The sequence below is a fragment of the Empidonax traillii genome, unplaced genomic scaffold (assembly GCF_003031625.1).
Source record: "Empidonax traillii isolate 1590-97213 ecotype Southwest subspecies unplaced genomic scaffold, ASM303162v1 scaffold247:size2371522, whole genome shotgun sequence".
In the NCBI taxonomy this organism is placed as follows: Eukaryota; Metazoa; Chordata; class Aves; order Passeriformes; family Tyrannidae; genus Empidonax; species Empidonax traillii.
Window position 1 is genome coordinate 2,232,308 of NW_020955440.1, and position 16,708 is coordinate 2,249,015.

Consider the following 16,708-nt stretch of genomic DNA (forward strand, 5'->3'; position numbering starts at 1 on the left):
TGCAACCTTTTCCTAAACAGTAAGTGGTGTCCTTAACAAAAGGAGACTGCTTTCTCAGAAAATAGCCCTGCCTCAGTGTCAAACCTGCAAGCTTATGAAATACCAGCATCTCACATTGTACCTTGTTCTCCAAACATAATTCAATGGATGATGAAAGTTAGAAACCCCCATGAGCTGAAGATTTCTCCATATGGGAAAACTCTGGCTAATCCTTTCCATAATCTCACACAAAGAGCTAAAACAGAAAAACTAGACAACAGTTTTTCAGTTTCCAGTAGGTGACCTAATGAGGCTTCTCTAAGAAACGAATGGGTACTTACTTAGCAGTAATTACAGCAGATGGGTATTAGAAAAATAGAAGTTCCATAGCAATTTAACCTACTCAGATTCATCTGTCTCAGAAAGCTCCTGAATACAAATGTAAGAGAAAGATAACACAGAAAAATCATTCTATAGTCAAAAGCCATCTAGCATTAATACTTAGACTGGAAAAAATAAAGAGCTGAAAGTCTGGGTGCTTCTTATTCCTCCATCTGTGCAACGCAGACCTCCTTTGGGACACCTGATCCTGAAGAAGTACATAAAACCTTCAGCTGCAGGAAACACTTGTAACATTTAGGAATCAAAACTGCCTAGGTATTTACTGAGCAAATACCAGCCTGGAAGTTCAAACGCTAACTGTATTATGGCACAAGTATCAGATACAGTCTATACTGGTATTCTCTTTATTTCAAAGGCAATTGTTACATGAAGCATTACCTTTCTGAACTTCAGTTTGCAGACAATTTTAAAGACAACTGTAGCCCTTCATGAGGAGGGCGATGGGTTGCTGCCAAACTTTTCTCCCTCCTTCAAAATAAGGGAGTAATTTCCCAGGAACATCATCTTCTATTGATAAAGCACTTCAACTGTTCTAGCAAAAAGACGTCTAGTGCAGAAGAGCCTGAAAAAGAGAGGGAAAACAGCAGGTAGAGGGGGATACCCTTCATGAACTTGCTCATCTTTCACAGGATGAAGGTCTTCTGTGCTGGAAATTAAATAGGATGTTTCCTAAGACAGATGTTCTCAATTCTGGAATCTGACAATCCGGCTCAGATGTCAGACAGCTTCTTATGATTCAAAGTGTTGACATGGGTGGTCTTCACCACTGGGAAGCTTGATTTCTCAGCTGGTTCTGAAGCTCTAGAGTGGGAGAAGGACTGCAGAAACCAACCTGCAAAGGCAGCATTTCTGCACGTTGCATTTTCACTTAAGGTGAAATGATGCACACAGGGGAAAAAAAACCAAGCCTGTGTTCTTGCCCTTCAAAGAAAAGTTGTGCTATCGGTCCTAGAGACTTGGGATTGAGCAACCTTTCTCCTTAAAAAGAGAACTCTCCACAGCAGTTTCTTTCCTGAAGAGAACTTGTTTCTTGTAGATAATGTACTGTGTTGAGAACAGTGGCCCTGATGGTCACTGAAACTGATCCCAAAGCACCACACATTTTGTCAGCAGTGAATCAAACATCTCTGAATCAAATGAGTACTTATTTGAAAACCCAGCTCCTGAAGATATAAAACTTCCAGTTTAACACCAGACAAGTAAGTCTCAAAGCTGAATAAATCAATCCCTTGGTTTTCATCTCCAAGTAAATTGAATTTTGACAGTATTTTCCTTCACCAGCTTTGTAAGTAGTGGTGCTGAGCAAAGCTTTCTGGTTTCTCAAGTAAGAAAAGTATTCCTTATTCAAGAAAATGAGATTTAGTTGAGTTTGTGACACCATTTCTTCAGTATGGCAGAAGAAGCATCCACTAGACTTATTAAGCACCCTTATGTCTATCCCAGAAATTAAGAAATAGCTGTGCTTTCCAGAATATCTAGAAATAATTTTCAAATGTTTTTGCTGCAGAGTACTCAAAGTGAACTGCTGTTCTCTAGCTTCAAAAGAGTCCTCATCATCTAGAAAAAATGGGATACCAAAAGACTTACTGACAAACTAAGCCTTTCAACTGCAGCACTGGCAAAATGCTTTCCTTGCACCAGAAAACCATACTGACATTAACAACCAAATTAGGAATATCTTTCAAAGACAAAGGAATTTCCAGTATCACTACGGCAATATTCCACATGCTTCATGGGAAATAGAGAAGCTACAACAAAAGCACTCCGTAAGAGTACTATGTGAATACTTGAAGTCTTTGCTACAATGAGATGTTACCTAAAGGAGTGATAAGGTGTTTATAATGTGTAGAAGCAGTAGCATTGGACCCTGAAAAATAATTATTAACTTAGTTCCCAGTAAATTTACACCAAAAAAGCAATGCAGTTGCTAGCTCAGAGTTCTGGAGAAGGCCTTTGATGACAGTTTGGAACAGGGTTTGCAGCTGGTCTGTGGCACCCAGTTCATAACACCAAAACAAACTTCTCTTGAGTTGTCTCCCTTATCAGTCCACTTTCGAGACAGCGGTAATCAATTCACACTTGCACACAAAGCCAGCCAACAGAGCTGAAAGCTGAACCCACAAAACAATGAAGAGGCCTAGAAAAAGTTGGTTCCTTGTTTTTCTTTTGATTCTATGTTCTCCACACTACTCTATAAACAAAAGCTTCCCCAGCAACAGCTTAGCACTAGAAAGAGCTCTGATGCACTAACAGCACAAATAAGAACATCTCCCTTTGCTCACAGAGACACTTTCACTGCCTCCCTGTTGTCCTTCTATTATTGAGATGAGACAGACATACAGCTTGGCAAGGAACTTGTAGTCCCTTCTCAAGAAGGGTGCCTAGAGAGACTGTGGTGGAGGATCATGGGTTCATACCCCATTAAGCTCTGCCCACACGGTAAATTGGCAACCTGAATTCCCCATCTCTACAAATGCAGGCACTTAAGATGTGAAATTTCAGGCCTGCAAAAATATTTAGGAATGGTAGCAGAGGCACACTTCTGATAATCCACTGTATCCACCATGGACTTGTCATATGATTAACAGTATTTCAATATAGGGCATATTGACCATACCTTTCTGGATGGAATTACTGATGAGAAGGAAGTTTCAAATAAAGAAACTGCCAAGAGTCTCAAAAAAGAAAAAGCTCATAAATTCAATTAACCACGTGGCAGGAAAAAGGGCAGGGTTTGGAAAAGGGCAGCTATACATTAGAAGTGTTTTACTACAGCCTAATGAAGAAAAGACGCAACTTCATGTACAGCCAAGAGGTGATTGGCATGAATTGAGATGTGCTTTTTATTCAGGCAAAGAACAAAGCATGCCAAACACACGAGCCAGCTGGCACACTTGCACTGCACAAAAGGTCCAAGTTCAGGCTCTTCCAATGTATCCACACAGGAAGGTGTTTATGGGCAACCACCTAGAAAGTTGCATTTCAGTATTTAAGTTCCTAACATCTAGAAGCTTACATAGTTTAGAGAAGAAGCAAAAAATTTCTGCACCAAGGCTCACACTGGATGATTTTGACTTTTTAAAAACAACATTCTTCCATTATTTGAAACATGTCCCATCTACCCACTTTGAAACTTCAGATTTATCAGTAAAAAAAATCAAAGGTGTAGGGTATGCAAGTGACTGAATATGTCCATTTTCAGTCATGGCAACTTACTTGGAACAACTTCCTTAGTCTCAGTTGAAAACTTTCTGCTCCACAACTTTTTATACAGCTGATACAGATTTCCCTCACCCAATGAGGTATGAACCACAGAACAAGCCTACAAAGAATGTTCAAATAAATTAATTCTGAAAGCCTATTCAGCCACATACAGAGAACTTCCATGGCTTACGCTTTATTATATGACTAACATCTGAAGGCAATAAAATTCACAATCAATTAACAATTATTTTACCACCTCACACCATGAAATAAAATGGGAAAACATAACAAGCAGCCTTTTAATTAACACAAATCACATTAAATTTCTTATCCATCTTTTGACATATGTCAAGCACGCATCACTATTTCGCATAACCCCCAATGAAAGTGTTGCTTTAAAACTAGCAATTCAGATGTAGGTGCATCTCTATTTTTGTGTTTATTGAACTGAGCCATTAATCCTCACTCCTGCTTCCCTAAAAAAACCATTGTTAAACGTGTGCATGTGCTCATAAATGCACAGGGAAACAAAAATCTTTACCTGCAAATCTAAAGGCAAGTTTCACAGCCATGTGAAATTCATCTAAAACAGAATCAACTGCCAAAAAAACCTGAAATCAGTGCATTTTCATCCAGATCTGTTCCTCAATTGAATTTCCTAAGCAGCTGTTCAGAATCTTGCACCCCTTTTTTTGAAAAAACTAGGTATTCTACAGTCACGTTGGAATGAATGGCCAGTCTTCGCGAGCGAAGAACCGGGGAAGGTCTTTACACCTTCCAGCCTGTGCATTGGATTTTTTAGGTGAGACACAGTGTGCGCGGAACTGAGCCCACCCTTTAATCCTGAGGTTCATCTGCCAGGGCCAAGCACGCTTGGACAGTGGCAGCGAGGTCCTCAGGACGTAGATGGATTGCCTTACAGGGCTAACGAGCTCCATCTGCCCAGGGAGATAAGTAGTACCTGTAGAAACACCTTTCTAGTCAGCTTGTAACTGGTCATCTTGACCAAGATAACAGAAAAACATTATTCTTCTATAAAGCTAATCCTATGGCACCATGGTTAGTCACCAACTTCAGCATTTCTCAGTTTGGTGGCTAAGAAGACATTTATCCTTAGGAATTTCACCGAAGAGCTACTAGCCTATAAGGACTGGCCAGCCACAAAGCATTAACTCTGCAGCACTATCTTTAAAACTGTTATTGTCCATTGCTGCTAGCACTAACAATAGCTAATCCTGAAATAAAACAAGTGATACTTTTTCTAGTGTCAACAGCATAAATAAACACACAGGCTATTTGAAATACTAAACTCCAGCAGAAAAAGCTTCCTCCGTTTATGAGTCCAGTTTGTTATTTATCATTCAAAAAGTAACTTGTAACCTAGTGCTTTGTACACTTGCTCTGCTGAAGCAGCACTCCCTTAAAAATAATGCTATGTACCAGCATAACCAATCAGGAGTTTATAGTAGCAGTAGTATTTGATAAACATTGCAATTGTTTTGTAATTTTGACTAAACCATGCAACATTTAAAGTCATATGTGATGGAATTAACCAGTTTGTGTTTCCAATTTATACACTGGAAACATATTTTTGTCCCATATGTAATAGGCTTTGCACTTCCAAGTTATTCTTAGGGAAGAGAACTCCGAGGTAGAAGGAAAGCTGCTTGGCACACCAGTTTTGTAGAGAGCAGAGCACTCAAGTAGAATGGCAAACGAGTCCCAAGAACATTCTTCATTGCAGAACTTACTGCTGCTATGAAGAGGTCTACTATGTTTGTGTTATACATTGAAAGTACAACTGCACAAGCTCATTCGGAGCTCGGCAATAGTATTAGAAAATCAGTCTCATGTTAATCACAGCAAACTAAGTACAATTACTATAAATGCAAAAGCCAGACATGAATTTTAAGTGCTTCAAATGCAACAATTTGAATATTAAAAAAATTCTCAATACTTATTTAAAATCAATACTCCAAATATTTTTATCAACAAACTGTTATGGCAACTACTTGGGATCAAAAAACATAGGATTGATTCAGCAAGACTTGAAAATGAGCTTCTCTTTGTTAGGAACTGTTAAGAGTTCCTCTAATCTTTTTCATGAAAGGTAGCATCTTTCCATTCAGAAAATAACAAAAGTATGACTAAAGTAGTTAAATAATTTTTCAAATTCAACTACACATTTATCTGTTATCAATATAATAGTTTAACTTCCCTCAAAAACTTAGGGAAGCTTCAATGAAAATGTATCTTGGCTAGAGGTGCAGCAATAATAAAGTTACAGAACGAAGTAGGAACAGGAGTATCAGCTGTATCATATTAACTAATTTGACTATGAGGATCATCTGTCATTTCTACACAGGCCTGTGCTTTTTTGCCCACCCCCTTCTTTTTAGTGAAAGCTAACACAGATTAGCAGTTTACAAAACTGGTAATGAGAAGTTACACAATTTAGAAAGTGTCTGTGCAGGCCACTAGAGTTCAGTAGTAGCAGCAACACCACAGTCAGAACAAACTTACTGTCCCAGGGAAACTCTTCCAATAGTGGTCATGGTACAGTAAAACATGTAACACAATGTTAAAATTCAAGTCTCGGGACTGCATGAAAAACTACTAAAGGTTAGTTATTTAAATTTCTTTTCTGATTTCACACTTGCAAACACTGATCTTTCACTGCATTTTCAAACTAAGTCATAGAAATTTAATTTAATTTAATGCTAGTCTACAACTGAAGTCTGTACGCAATTTAGAGAAGCCTACTCATTTATGTGCTATTTCCAACTACACAAAGTCATCAAAAAAAAGCACATTGCTTAAATGTATTTGACATGTCATCTAGGAACTAACCCAAAAGGATAAATAGACTATAACTGGGATACTGTTTTTCCCCAGACATACTATTAGAGACATGATGAAGCCTTATGAAACAGACTCCCACAGGAAGTCATAAATTGCAAAGTTGTGCTAGGAAAGCACTTCATGTGGAAGACTGATGATCTGACATTTATCCATTTTTTTTAATGCGCTATACCCCACTCCAAATGAACCTACACTTAATAATGAACTGCAAATATCTGGTAAGTTATAAAACCTGACACTTACTTGATGTGAGTGTAGTACAGAAGAAAAAAAATACTAAAATTCAGAGATGACCGGCTAGCTCAGACTTAGTGTTCCAACAGCAGTCCTGTGTCTGAGTTACATGAAAGCCAAGAGGTACAAACCAAGGAGCCACTCTAAAGCAACAGAACTAGAGACACCAAGCAACACAATATAAAGTATTGTTATACATTTTTCCTGAAGAGCACTTGTCTCACTTAACATACACCCAAAGAGTGAATGAAATGGGAAAGAAATGGTATACTGTTTCATGAAAGCACTGAACACCAAAAAAGATTTTTTGATTTTTTCATTTGCCTTAAAACACGCAAGATCAGATTTTCTAATATGCTGAGCATTTGGTATCAACTGAGGTCAGTGAATATTTCTGAAGATAAACATTCCTGAAATTTTAACTCCTAGGCTATATGATCAATGCTTGGAGAACTCAGCCTTGACTTGCTGGCTGTTTTAAATGTGTCAAATATGGACAATGCATCCCCTTTTTATTGTACTGTGTCAAGACCTGTGATATAACATAAGCCACAGCATATGAGAAAACTGCCAAACAAATAATGTGCATTACATCACAGTATGTAAACACTCAGAAAAACACTGTTCATTCTGGAGCATCTGACTTCCCAGTTAGTTTTGCTATTACTATTTATTAGTCATAAAATTGTTGAAACAGTGAATTAAGATAATAAGAGTAAAACAAGTTTGTGCTGAAGGTTTTAAGACTCCTAAGAAAACAAATTCAGAGCAAACCAATACTCTAAGATGTCACTGCGGTCATCACACAACTAATTAATTTTTTCTGAGAGTTTTTGGAGAAGTTTGGGGACTGCACTAAGAAAAAGGCAAATCATTCCACATCAGCAGAGCATCAGTAGGAACAACTACGAGCAAAGATATTGAGAGCATTTCTTCTGGGTCTTCAGATGGGTTATTTAGAGCAGTTGATCCCAACACAGATTACGCAGACTAAAAAAGTTCTCTTGATTAAGTAGTTTGTAAGTCAGTTGGCTACACCTGTCAGCTCTTTACTTACAAGTTACCTCACAGACCCAAACTGTCAGCCATCAACATGTTTTACACTACTCATTCTCACTGCAGAGTGGAAGCATCCTATCCTTGCTGTACCTACAACAAAAGTTCTCATCCTTCTACCTTCCCTTATTTTAAAATTGCCTTACTCCTCCTTATGATCCAGTCGTATAGTAGAAATGCTATCTTACTATGAACACGCCAATTGTTAACCAGATCCTGACAAAGTCCACTTCCCAGATTCCCCCTTCCTAGAATTTTAACTCAAAGAGACAACTTTCTAACACTTCCACTGATGGAGTCAGTATGAAAAAAAGGCTGTCCTTGGTTACTCTTACAGAGCTTTTTCTCCTTAAAATGCCAAAAGATTCTTAGCAGAACTAAATGTTTTTTCACTTCCTTATGTCATCATCATCATGGTTAGGCTCTGCGAATGAAGATTTGAGAGGGGCTCTGCCCACACTTGCTACAAGCACGCTGATGGCTAAACTTCCTTATGTAATCCACCAATAATTTGCAGAGGACATCTAACTTAAAAAACTGTGGCAATTTGCTTTATATTCCTTTAGCTTTCCACATCAAGGAAGAAATATGCCTTCTTTCCAGAAACGGTTAAAGAAATATCTTCACTGAAGACAGCCTACCTTCCTGTGTGGACAGTCCTACACCTTTTTTTGAGACTGTTGTTTCTGATGTTTCTTCCAGCCAGACATTTTTTCTCATCCAGTACTTCCTCACAGTCTCCACAATTTTAGATACTCAGAAAAAGGGCACATGTGCACTAATGTCGAGCTTCAGTGGAATCAACCAATGCACCTGCAACACAATCGACGTAAACCTTGATGTTTACTAATTGAAGATCTTCACTCTTTGGACTTTTTATCTCATGGATAGAGAGACCAGCATGTAGAAGGAACCAAAGAGTATTTTTGAGCACTGCTTAAGTACAAAAGAGTTTTCTGGGGAGTAGGTGGGGGTAGAAGATCCTCCTCTTGTAAGGAAGGCTAACAAATAAGGCTGCTCACAGTTATTTCTAATATACCTGGACAGCAGCTTATAGAATGTGAAAATTACTATATCCCACGTCATGGCTTATACTTGGCTATTAGCTTCCAGCACAAACACTTTGCCATGAGACACAGGTACATTCACTCTGAACAGAGACTTGGCATAAACAACAAAACTCATAATAATGCAGTGGCACTTGTGAACACTAGTTGTTGCTTCCCAAATACGCAAAAAAGCCTACAGCTTCTTCCTGACATAAGTGTTATACCAACCGTGTGAATTTTATTCAAGCAAAAAGGTATCGAGGAAAAATGTAGTTTAAATAGTCAACTACACTTGCTATTTAGAAACTAAAAGAAACCTAATAAAAAGACTGAATAACCCTCCATGTTATACAGTAGGCTTTTTAAATTAAAGGTATAGCATAACAGGAAATTCAAGGAGAATGGCTACACTTTGCTGATACCCTTATTTTAGTAACCTACTTCTGATAAAGTACTAAGCAAAGTATAAAAACTACAAAACCACTTGTAGCACAAAAGAAGAGGCCAGCAGCTCGATAGTAAGTCCTTCTCCCTGTCTAGACTAAGACATCCATATCACAGTACTCCATGTACACACAGACTATATTGTGTTGAGACACTTTCCTTGTAAATGCTCCGTGTTTCTTAGCAAATAAATAAAAGTCACATTTTAAACTTTTCATTAACATAATAGTACTTGAAGTGGTTACTCCAAAAGTCTCCACAAATCATGAAAATGAAACTGTTTATACTATTTCAAAAGTATCAACCTTAAGTACAAAAACCCACTATATTTATATTTTTCAAACCTGTGTTTTGTTTAGCTAACATTTTGAAGTTGTAGAGGAAAGCAGGTTATCTTGTGAATAAAAACCCCAAAACACAACCACAAGTTTCCTTATGTAGGATGAACTTTTTTATTATAGCCTCCCCTGCTATCCTCCTATGTATCTCACTTGCTTAGAATTAATTCATTTTAGTTACTCATCTACAACTCTTACTACTTTGTCCTTGGTTTAAAGTCACAAAGACAACAAATTCACTTCAAAATACAAGTTACCTCCAAGTATGCTTATGAATTGATGATGCAAAACTTTAGTATTTTATGGCAAGATCAAGAATATCAAGTGAATAAATCTCCAAAAGCAATACAAGAACAATGTGTTTTAAATGTTAAGTAAAATAAACTAATTTTTTTTTCAGAAATGACACATTATCATCATTGGCCTCACTACAAACAACCACCTCCTGTAGCATGTGAGGGTTTTTTGAATTATGTCCAAATGAGGACAGCTAGTATTTTTTACTTTCCCATGTTCAATACAACCACCTTTTTGAATTTGCCATTGCAGAAATGGTTGGTTGAGCAGTTCCACTTTTAACTAAGTAGTACAACATATTAAGAAAAAAGTTAAGTAAATATTTATAGCTGTACAGATTCATAAACTGGCACTCTAATAACAAAAAATGACAACTGAAGGGCAGGGTGGAGTGGACAACTGGGAATGTGAAGTACTCTGTCCACAAGTCAAGGCTCTTGGATAATCCATTCTGAATTGCATGACAGGCTCATGAATCAGCTCCATAAGTAACATCATGGTTGGGAGTCCTACAAATTCTGTGCCTATTGTTCTCACCTTCAGCACACACAGTATATAAAGATCAAGAAGTCTTCCTCATGGAATTTCTATACATTAAGACTTCAAGATGAGGATGACAGATCACGGGACTTGTTTAGTCACCTCCTTAAAGTAGGCTATTTTTGGGTAAAAGGCCATCTTCTCCTTAAACATGCACCATTGCAGTTGTCACTGTAGATTACAATACGGTAACAGGTACTGGGAATAGCGAATATAAATAACAGTCATTAAAAATTGAAGTACTGATCTCCAAAACACAGCACCTCACTTGTAACCTGGCATATGGCACCTCTCAAGCATCAGACAACTGCTCCACTGAGCACCTCTCAACAGCTGTGTATTTACACAGCACAGCACACTGCCCCTACCACAGTGTCACACCAGTAGTGTCTGTTGTATAATGTTACAAACACTACCAGATTTGCTATAGCAAACTGTCTCCATCAGCAGGCAACTACACAAGGTGAACATGAGCTATCTGGACCAAAAAATAATCTAGATGCTATTACAACTGTACTAGAATTTTTTCAGTCCTCCACTTTTCCTTCACCAACTACAAGAGGGCAAACTCAACTCCCGTGAGCATCTACATCAACAGCCTGGCCAAATGATTGTTGATTTCTAAGTTGGAAGCTTTAAGCAGCTTTCTCTTTAATTGAGACTACAAGCAGATGATCACTGACAAAACACCAAATGCACAACATTGTCTATTAGAATTTGCACTGTGAAACTTAGCAGAAATAAAGACAGATGCCATATGTGCCACTTTGAGAGCTCCAAAATCAAGACTGATGGATGAAGGACTGTACAGAAACAATTACAATTACTAGATCCCTTCATATCTGTAGATCACATCCTCAGCCTAACTCTGTTTCACTCTTCAATAAACAACCTGCTTTTTTGGCAAGTGTCTACCATGAAGTAGTAAGGCTTCTGACGCTGTCAAAATTATGTACTTCCAACAGGTTATCTATGTTACCACAGACAGTGTCAAAAGCCATGCTAAAGTCCACATACATAATATCAACTGCTCTCCAACCAGCACACAAGTGCTGAGATAGTAACTTTGTCATACAAGGCTATAAAGTTAGTCAAGCATGAATTCCCCTTCACAAATACATCGTACCTACTCCCAAACATACTTGGTTGGTTTCCAGAATTACTTGTTTCATCAGCTTCACAAGGATTGAGGTGAAGCTGACTGACCCACAGCTCCTCAGATCCTCCTTTTCGTACTTCTTGAAAACAAGAGTGATGTTTGGTTTCCCCCAGTCCTGAGCAAACCCCATCCATCACAATGAAATTTCAAAGACTGACTGCAATGACACTGTTAAGCTCTGCCAGCAGTTGGAGATGCACCCCATTCAGGCCCTATAAGCATGTGCACACCCAGTCTGTTCAGAAGTTCTATAACCTGATCCTTCACTACTGAGCTGTACTTAAGAAAGCAATGGAAGTGACACCCACATACCCTCAAAAATCACAGAAGTGGTGTACATTCTCTATTGCCTTGATATACTCAACTTGCTACTTGATCAGCAACTCCTAGAAGACCTGAAGAAAAGTTTCAAGTGTTGAGCTTGCAATATGAATCTTGTTAGGAAAGACTTATCACAAAAGTTGCTTGGAATTTCTCTGGATTTGGCCCCAAGAACAAGTTCATGGTTGTACTTTGGTTTGGGTTTTTAGCATAACAGCAAAAGTTGTCAATGAAGTCACTGACAATTGGTATCTTCTGCTCTTCGTTGACACCTACAGAAATCCACTCTTGGATATATATAAGAATAAACACAGTAATCATCAAGACAGCATTAAGGGCACCAACCAGGCCATCAGTTGAACAATCCGCTGCCATTCTGTTGCACACAATTACAGAATACATGCAGATGCCTTACTTGACTCTCCTGTTCTAAGAAGTGCCCTCTCAGAGAAGCAAATGATACCCAGAAGATCAAAATAAAATATCACCATATCCAATGTTCGCCTTGGTGCTAGCAGATGTGAGAAGAAGCAGGTTAATAAAGTACAGGAAACCTAAGTACCTGCTTGGGACATGTCTTCCTCTCAGGTGTAAGGACTTCAAGAGCACAGTTGTCTGTCTGAAACACTGTCAAGGCCACAGAAGAAACTTGCCACAAGACAAGCCACCACAGCAGGAACTTGAGGTAAGTATAGAAGGGAAGAATTTGCAACAGGAAGGCACTAATTCCAGGTCTGATCACAGTAAGATGCGGTTAGCACATTCTAGTTAAGACGTACAGACAAAAATTCCCACTGTGGCAAACTGTGGGAGAGGAAGCAACTGCTCATACACTTAACACCCCAAATTATGGGAATGGCACTGTGACCACCCTGTGAATACCCAGAACATGGACTGTATAAAGGTGTTACCCCCCGAAGAACAACTCCAGGACCTCCCTCACCAAGAATTCCTGGATGAAGGACCAACAGGATGCTGCTGGATCCATGGGTGGTGACTACCTTCAATTTAATCTTTCTCTCTCTTTCCATCTCCCTACCTCGCATTTACTGTCCAATAAAATCCATACTGTTGACTTCAGCATATTGTCTCATCTGCACCTTAGTTCAGGCTTCTCTCACTAATTGGATCATAACATTATTACATCAGGAAGATGAGACATCTGCTCTGTCTGCCAACTGAAGTCATAGATGCAATGCATGAAAAGTCTAAACTGCACATTTAGTGTTAACACCATCATGATGGTGTTCAGCACTGAGTGCCTTTCCTTTACAGTTAACCCTTTCCCCAGAATTTTTCCATTTTGTGACAGAAACTACCCAAATAAAGTTAACATAGGGGGAAAAGGCCCAAGAAAGACACAAACAGGGAATGAACTTATAGAGTTTTGCAGAGCAGAAGAACACTCACCAAGTTCCTTCAGGATGGCCTATACAATAGCCAGAAGCAAGAATGTGTTTCAAGAGGAATTGTACAAATAGGCAAAGATGGAACTCATAGCCAATCTCTGTAATAATTCTGTATTCTAAAAGCTATTTTAAATCAGATATTCTTGAAGAATAGAACCCAAGTGGCTGGTGTCTGTTTTAATACATGCAACAACAATCAACAAATTATAAAAACACTTTAAGTCTACATTTTCCCCACTTAGTTTCTTTCTTCAATTTAGCATAGACTAATGTAGGTGACTAATTAAAATTTGATAAACAGATTAATAAAAGCATGTTCCTATGAAGACTACATTTTCTATTTTTTACAGAAAACAGCAAATTGTTTCTGAATAACACGTAGCAACCACTTAAAAACCACCAAAAAAAACCCACTAAGAATATTCCTCTCTTTTATGTGTACTTAGGTAAAATCATGCTTCATAATACACTTATAAAATCTTCAACTCAATCCAACATGCATAACTACAGTACCAACTTATGCAGGAAAGTGTGTGAACTTCATTTTGAAGAGATATCTGGTTTTGCCTTTTGTTTGTAGTTATTTTGCAAAAGCTATTTTGCTGCACTTGTTCCATATGAGAAGAGTTCATGATACTCAAGAGTCTGCAAGCTGCTAGAGCAGCCCAGAAGTCAGCTGATTGATACTCAAAGCAAAACATATTGCACTTGCAAGACACTAAAAAGATCAGTTGAGAGAAATTAATATCAAGTTCAGAACTGAAGTTCCTTAACATTAGTAACCTGTAGGGAAAGGTCTCAGCTCTTGTCCAGATCATCCATTTCCCTTCCTCTCTCCAAACCCAACAGGTAAGAAGAACCTTGTACAGTGCTTTTTACATTTGTGAGCTTTGCCTTTTACGTAACCACATGTGCTTTACCCTACTTCATTATGACCATGAGTTTTCACATTTAAAAAGCCTCAGGCTGCCATATAAGGAACAGAAGGAAAGCATAACCAATTTCTTCACAACATCCAGTGGTTACTTCAAGAGACATTTGAAACAAACGTACTATGATGAACATTATCCTTCACGATCAAGTGTTTTTTTTTTAAATACAAACAAAGCCATTAAGACAGTGTTTCATCAAACGATTTCTCTAATATTTTGTAGATGAAAAGTGATCTATGACCAAGTATCAGCAATGATGTGCCACTGAGCACAGTCTACATGATATTATAAACTTGTTTTGAATGAGACACTGAAAAAACACTAAGACCAGGTTAACACCCTCCAATCCTCTATCACCCTCCAACTGACCTTGTCTTCAGTTGGGAAGACACAGAATCTGGCTGTGTACCAATGTAGCAAATTAGGAAGTGATTAGTGCATGCCTTTGGTAGCTGCAAGAAGGGAGCACAGTAACAATTATCACTTGAGAAATAACTTGAACTCTTTACATAACTTATCCTTGCTCACCCACATAACCTGTAGAAAACCAGTTACTAATATTATAAAAAAAGTAAGCAGACACCATCCCATGTCAGCTTTTGTCTGAAATTTCATCCTGCAACCTGATGCCTTTCTCACTTCTTATTTCAATATTAATTTCATGCTACAGCATGGTATAGATGTGCGATCAGGATACTGAACAGCTGGCATGATTTTTCAAGTTATACAATAATTTTATAATCAAAAGCTCTATCCAGAGCACAATACACTGAGCAAGGTAAAATGGCAGTACATTTTCTAGGCAAAAGACAATTGGTAGCTCCATTTCTTTGAGCTTCTCACCCTTCAGTCTAAACTACTCATGTCTCCTCCAGTCCAGGTGGCGTGACAAAGAGGAAAAAGACAGTTAAAAAACAAACTAGTTCACATGCTCCTTATCACACTAGCATAACAGTGCAAAACCTGAAGAATTTTAACCTCTTTTGAAGATCTTTGAAGGATTGAACCATGTATTGGAGAGATCCCTTCTAAAACTAGGGAGAAAAACATTAGCCCTATCACTGATTTGCAGGCAGTAATGGACCAGAAAGTCTGAAACTTTCTGAAGCATGTACAGCAATTTACAGCAAAGCAAATTTAACACTTTCTCCCCATCAGCTTCCAGTTCTTTTAAAGTCTCCTTTAACATAACCATCAATGGATTAACAGCTTCCTCTTAGAAAGTAACTATTGCTGACAATGATGAAACATCCAAATAATCCGCTTATCCCAGATTTCACAGTAGCATCAGTTATTTTCTCAAGCACCCAAGTTTCACACAGTTACAAGATCTTGATTCCTTTTCAACCCAGTTGAGCAGTCAAAAATAAAACCTCCACACATCACAAACTGCACACAAAGCCAACATGTATACTTTTTTCTGCTCCAGAATTACAAATACACTGCATAATGCAACATGAGGTATATTTTAACTCATTATAGTTATTATCAAGGCATGTTTTACCTCAAAATAAGTCTTAGAGAATGCCAAAAAGCAAAAAAAGCTATATGTAATCTTTACTGAACAGATTTCAGATCCTGATGCCTTTGATTGCCCAGAGAAAGTTTCTTTCAGCAATAACCTCAAGATTACTTTTTTCCATGAAACAAACAGCTTTACATTGCCCATTTATGGCACCCTTCCATGACTTCATCCAAATCATCTTAAATAGTTCTACTTAATCTGTGAAGGAAGATTAAAAATACCTTTCTTCCTTAACCAAAGTAAGGCATATTCTTCAATGAAGAGATGAAAAGAGACTTATACTCCACACCCTTCACCACACCAATATGGGTACAAGTATGTAAACAAACTCCAGCTAGGGAGCTGAAAAAATAACACTCCTTCCACCAAGTTGGCACTGCAGTGATTTGACTTTTATTTTTGGTGGGGCATTCACTCTTTCTAGAAAGAACTGGAAAAGCTTCCTCAGTGTTAGTTCCATAGGTATGCAGTACTCACATAATGGATACATTGGGAAGAAGTATAAGCAGTTGCGAACACACCCTAGCGAAACAGATGGAATGCACATCAGGTACCTTCAGGTTCAGGCATCTATATTTGTATAGCTGTAATACAGGTGCCTGTGCTCCCTCTACAATCAAAACACATCTATCAGTCATACCTAGCACAGCCAAAAGGAGCCTTGGGAGCTGTCAACTGAGACAGCATAGGAAACCACATATGGTGGTGAACTGAAGAGTACTCTACTGCCTCTGACCTAAATTCCCATCTGAAACAATGTTATTCCTTGACTATTAAAAACATATTCCAGAGAATCTGGGAGAAAAACCACCGAAGTTTCTGAAATATGAACACACCTGTCTAAAATAACTCACCTACCCCCTAAACACCATAACCAATGAAACAGAGCTAAAGGTAACTACTTCAGCCATCCTTTTATTGGATGACAGTCATGCTAAATTTTTCACTTTGTCAAAA

General features: G+C 38.2%; 1 protein-coding gene across 4 annotated transcripts in view; it reads right to left on the reverse strand.

Annotated features, from left to right (window-relative positions):
• The window catches only part of NAA16 (N(alpha)-acetyltransferase 16, NatA auxiliary subunit), a 69,739-nt gene that overhangs the window by 16,236 nt on the left and 36,795 nt on the right, over positions 1 to 16,708 (reverse strand). The window contains exon 10 of one of the 4 annotated variants that reach the window (XR_003571757.1): positions 8,379 to 8,550. The exons of the other annotated variants lie outside the window; for them this stretch is intronic. The gene's annotated coding sequence lies outside the window, so the exon portion shown is untranslated. The remainder of the gene's footprint in view (positions 1 to 8,378; positions 8,551 to 16,708) is intronic. 4 annotated transcript variants of the gene reach the window in all.